We start from the raw sequence: 4616 nt of genomic DNA, 5'->3' as shown, positions 1-4616 counted from the left end.
CCCATGTGGTGCGCACCCCCCAGGTGGCGAGACAGTCCCATGCCTCGTGATAGCCAGCCCCCTATCTACCCCAGGCCATCCCCCCAGTGGGAAAGCAGCTGTTTGTGAATGTGAGAAACACCAGCGATTAACCTCATCTTACCCGGGATGAGTACTACATCTTAAGGGAGATGCAATACCCTGTGGTGACTGAAGCCTCAGGGGCGCCACATTGCTGTTAAACCAGCACTGAGGAGGGGACATAACACAGCAGTCCTGAGCAGTGTTGATGTTAATCTAGGCTATAAAGGTATCTCAAAAGCCTTGAGGAATTTCTACAAAACATTTACTCACAATTCTTGTCTTTCTTTGTCTAGCAAATACAGTGAAGCCAGTAGAGGTTGCGATCTTGGTTTTGGTCATCGTAATCTTTGTACTTTTAATCGCCTACACGATTGCGGTAAGACTCTAAAAAAGTAACGTTCTCAAGACAGTACTCTATGTTATTTGCTTATAAAAGTCTTCCAAGATTTTTTTTTTTTATTTTATTTTTAGGCTATAATCTAGGTGAAAAATAAACTCAGGTATACTCACTCTTCACTACTCCCTGCCTCTGTCCCCAGTCTTTAATGGCAGCAGTGACCTCACGACATAGGCACACGTGACCTCTGCAGGCAATCACTTTGCTTACTGGGACAGTTGGTGATGGGCGTGAGAACATGTGAGTTTAATTTTCACCTCGCCAAGCTTAAGGTAAAAAAAAAACAAAAAAAAATTATATCTTTGAAAAACTCCTTTGACATCAATAACTAATAAGTTTACTAATTTACTAACAGTTTACTGGTAATAGGGCTGAGTGATTCCTTACACAGGGTGTAAATGCTTCCTCATGAGTCTTCTCTGGGCTCCTCGGGGGCGGGGAGTTGGAGTTATTGGTTGTAGATGTGCTTAACTTTACGTATAATGTTGTTTTGCTGGAAATGTAAAAAGTAATGATAGCAATAATTATCACTTTCTTGCTTTCTCACAGTTCTTCATTGCAAGATGGCGTAGTCATCGCAATTGTAAATAGTCTGCAAATATTCCATCTTCCTGTAGGTAAAAGATTTCACTTTGTTCCTATGTTATGCAACCCTTCACCAATCCACACCGGCCCATCTGAGATAAGATTACCAGAAACATAACCCAAAAAGTTCTAAAAAACTATGCCTGACACCCGTCCTGACCCCCAAAATAATCAGGGTGCTCCATAAATTGTAACTAGACCATCTAGAGCACCCAAATACTCATCAGCTACAGTGGCCCCATAAGTGCCAGAGTGCTCCAACCAAGATAAGTCAGAATATCTCCATAAACGGTTAAAACGCCCCAATAACCACTATGCCTCACACCACTGTACCCCATAAACACCAAATGCAAATGGAACATGACATTGAATGAATCTTGCTTCAATTCTACAGAGTCTTCTTCATTTCTTAAGTTTCACATCAATATCAGCAGGATCCGCTACTATGGACCTCAGAAGATAAACCTTGGATGATGCACCTCGAAAGCCGCTGGAGAAGTGTAGTGTCCTGACGATCCTGTATAATCCTAATTATAAAACGTGGATAATAAAAATTCTGTAAAAGATAATGTTTTTGTGTGTAATTTACATCCTATTTCCAGATGCACTATTCAAAAGTGGCCACGGCATAAAGAGTGGGAGGGTATTCCAAATTCCTTGTTCTTTACAGTCCTTCATTTTTCAGAAGCAGTTATTAGAACATCTTTAGATATAAAAGGGCGACATTTAGTGAGATAAGTGAGGGTTCCTGCTCAGATTGGGGTTATTCTCTGGAATTGGAAGAATTCCCAGGTAGGACTTAAGGCCGCTTTACACGCTACGACATCGCTAATGCGATGTCGTTGGGGTCACGGAATTTGTGACGCACATCCGGCCGCATTAGCGATGTCGTTGTGTGTGACACCTATGAGCGATTTTGAATCGTCGCAAAAACGTTCAAAATCGCTCATCGGTGACATGCCCCCCTAATCTCGATTATCGTTGCTGCTGCAGTATCGATGTTGTTCCTCGTTCCTGCGGCAGCACACATCGCTATGTGTGACACTGCAGGAACGAGGAACCTCACTATACCTGCCTTTCGCCCTCTCATCTCTGCCCCTCCGCTTCTATTGGGCGACCGCTTAGTGATGTCGCTGTGACGCCGAACGAACAGCCCCCTTAGAAAGGAGGCAGTTCGCCGGTCACAGCGACGTCGCTAGGCAGGTAAGTAGTGTGACGGGTCCGAGCGATGTTGTGCGCCACGGGCAGCGATTTGCCCGTGTCGCACAACCAATGGGGGCGGGTACCCACGCTAGCAATATCGGTACCGATATCGTAGCGTGTAAAGTGGCCTTTAGATATCAAAGCAATGTTCATGAGTATGATATATCTATTCGCACCACTTGGCTTTCTGAGAAAGGACCATGATCCGATCTTTAGTAGAGATGAGTGAACCTTTTGAAGTCTGGTTCGCGGGGCACATTCGAACGTTAATGGAAGGTTCTGTTGTGACCCTGACTTCATCCGAACCTTAATGGTAGTCAGTAATTGGGCAGTTCATGTCTCCGCCTAGATGCACCCAAAGAGCATTTATTCCAAGCAAATCAAATGGTCCTTAACATAATCCACAAAACAGAGGGTAAAATTGTCCAGTAGTTGCATAAATGTCCCGCCTCTCTGAGAAGTCCCTGCTTCTCCCAGAGGATCAATCCTTCTTCCTTCAAGTTCTCAAACAGACTGCCTGAATCTCCCAGGTAAGCAAAGGGTTTACAGTTGGCTGCACTCAAGGCCCACCTCCCCCTACACCCAGGGACGGAAGTACCTCAAGAGGCTATAACCTTGCACTATAGGGGGTGATTACTTACAAACAATAGAAATGTACACAGAAGCAGTACAAATAAAGCTTAAAATAGGAATCTGTACAGCAAGATACACCTCCCCCCATATCCCACCATCACATCTATTTGCACCACTTGGCTTTCTGAGAAAGGACCATGATCCAGTATTTAGTAGAGATGAGTGAACCTTTTGAAGTCTAGTTCGCGGGGCACATTCGAACCTTAATGGAAGGTTCTGATGTGACCCTGACTTGATCCGAACCTCAATGGCAGTCAGTAATTGGGCAGTTCATGTCTCCGCCTAGATGCACCCAGCCATAAACTGAACAATATAGCCAAAAATTACATTTTCACATCTCAAAATTATTATTTTCTAAGTGACAATAAGTAATTAGGATTAGGAACATGCAGACCTCAAAGACCGCCAAGAGATCACCAGACTATTAATTGTGGTGCCCAAAACTACTAGTGTGATGGCATGCACTTCTGGCGGGAGATCTTATATAGTGCTGGGCATAAAGTCCTCGAGGTCTTTGGATATCACTCGTTTACCACGGCATCAGCAAACTGCCAGTGATAGATACTGGTCATTGTCGTGGCATTGTACCAACCAATGTCAGGTAAGGAAAATGGGAAATTGTAACCTCAGCCCCGTAATATTTGAAGGCGCGCAGGAAATTTGTACTCAATCTGAGGTTTATTTCTGTGATTAAAGCGGTTGTCCACCTTCTGGGGGATTTTTTTTTTCTTAAACACATGTATTTGTAGATAAAGATAATATTTCAATTGGGTTTTATGTTGTGTTATTGCAGTGGTCAGACTAGCGTCTCGATGGCCTTCACTAGTCAGGGTGAGTTTAGGGCCAGCAAGGGCCTAGGCACGTGACGGTGAACGGGGAAGGAGCCGTGTGGAGATGTTAGGGAGTACAGGCATGAGCCTCATGTGAGTGTTAGGAGGTGACCCCGCTCCCCTCTCCTAAGGGCCATGTCCTTCCGTTGTATTGCCATACTGGTTTTCCCTCTGTGTTGCGCCGCTCGCTGAGAGTCCTCTTGTACCTGATGTGACATCTATCCCATCGTGATAAGGTGACCAAGGATTTTGGCATAAATGGAATAGAGGTGTCATACACAGAAGACCATAAGTAATGCCGAAATGCGTAGGTTCACTCATACTGCGTGTGACTCATCTTGCAATTCTAAATGACATAATAAAAAATGCTTTTTAACCTTTGTTTTTTCATCCTGGACCTTGGATTCCTATTGAAATGTTGCTACACATGTGAATTCACGAATGTTCGAAGACTTAATTTTTTTTTACTTTTTATTCAATATTTTGGCACAATTTTAAGATTCAAAATCAAAAACTTTCTTTAATTTTAAAATAAAAGTATAACAAAATAGAAGTCTGTTGAGTAATAATAGAATATACAACGATAGAAGTTTAGAGGAGCACACGTATCGATGGCTTGTGAAAGTTGTACCAATCTCCGGATATTATTCTGCCTAAGTTTTAAACGTGTGGGAATCTTGACCAAAATACTTGTAGACCAGCGGCTGAAAGGGGAAGAAGAAAAAAATTATGAGACTGAGTTGTGGTTCAATGTATCAGATCATATCTATGTCTTTATTACTGATGAGCGAGCACTACCATGCTCAGGTGCTAGGTACTCGTAACTAGTAATGAGTGAGCACTACCATGCTCGGGTGCTCTGTACTCGTAACTAGTGATGAGCGGGCACTACCATGCTCGGGTGC

The 4616-nt window shown here is 43.4% G+C and overlaps 1 long non-coding RNA gene across 1 annotated transcript; it reads left to right on the top strand.

Moving 5' to 3' along the window:
- The first annotated feature begins 333 nt into the window (after positions 1-333).
- On the top strand, positions 334-1582 carry LOC142250334 (uncharacterized). The gene is made up of 3 exons (XR_012725174.1): positions 334-439; positions 1010-1077; positions 1440-1582. It is a non-coding gene; the product is annotated as an uncharacterized LOC142250334 (long non-coding RNA).
- The last annotated feature ends 3034 nt before the right edge of the window (positions 1583-4616 follow it).

Source organism: Anomaloglossus baeobatrachus, chromosome 9, assembly GCF_048569485.1.
Source record: "Anomaloglossus baeobatrachus isolate aAnoBae1 chromosome 9, aAnoBae1.hap1, whole genome shotgun sequence".
NCBI classification, from domain to species: Eukaryota; Metazoa; Chordata; class Amphibia; order Anura; family Aromobatidae; genus Anomaloglossus; species Anomaloglossus baeobatrachus.
This window is presented reverse-complemented; position numbering and strand designations above follow the sequence as displayed.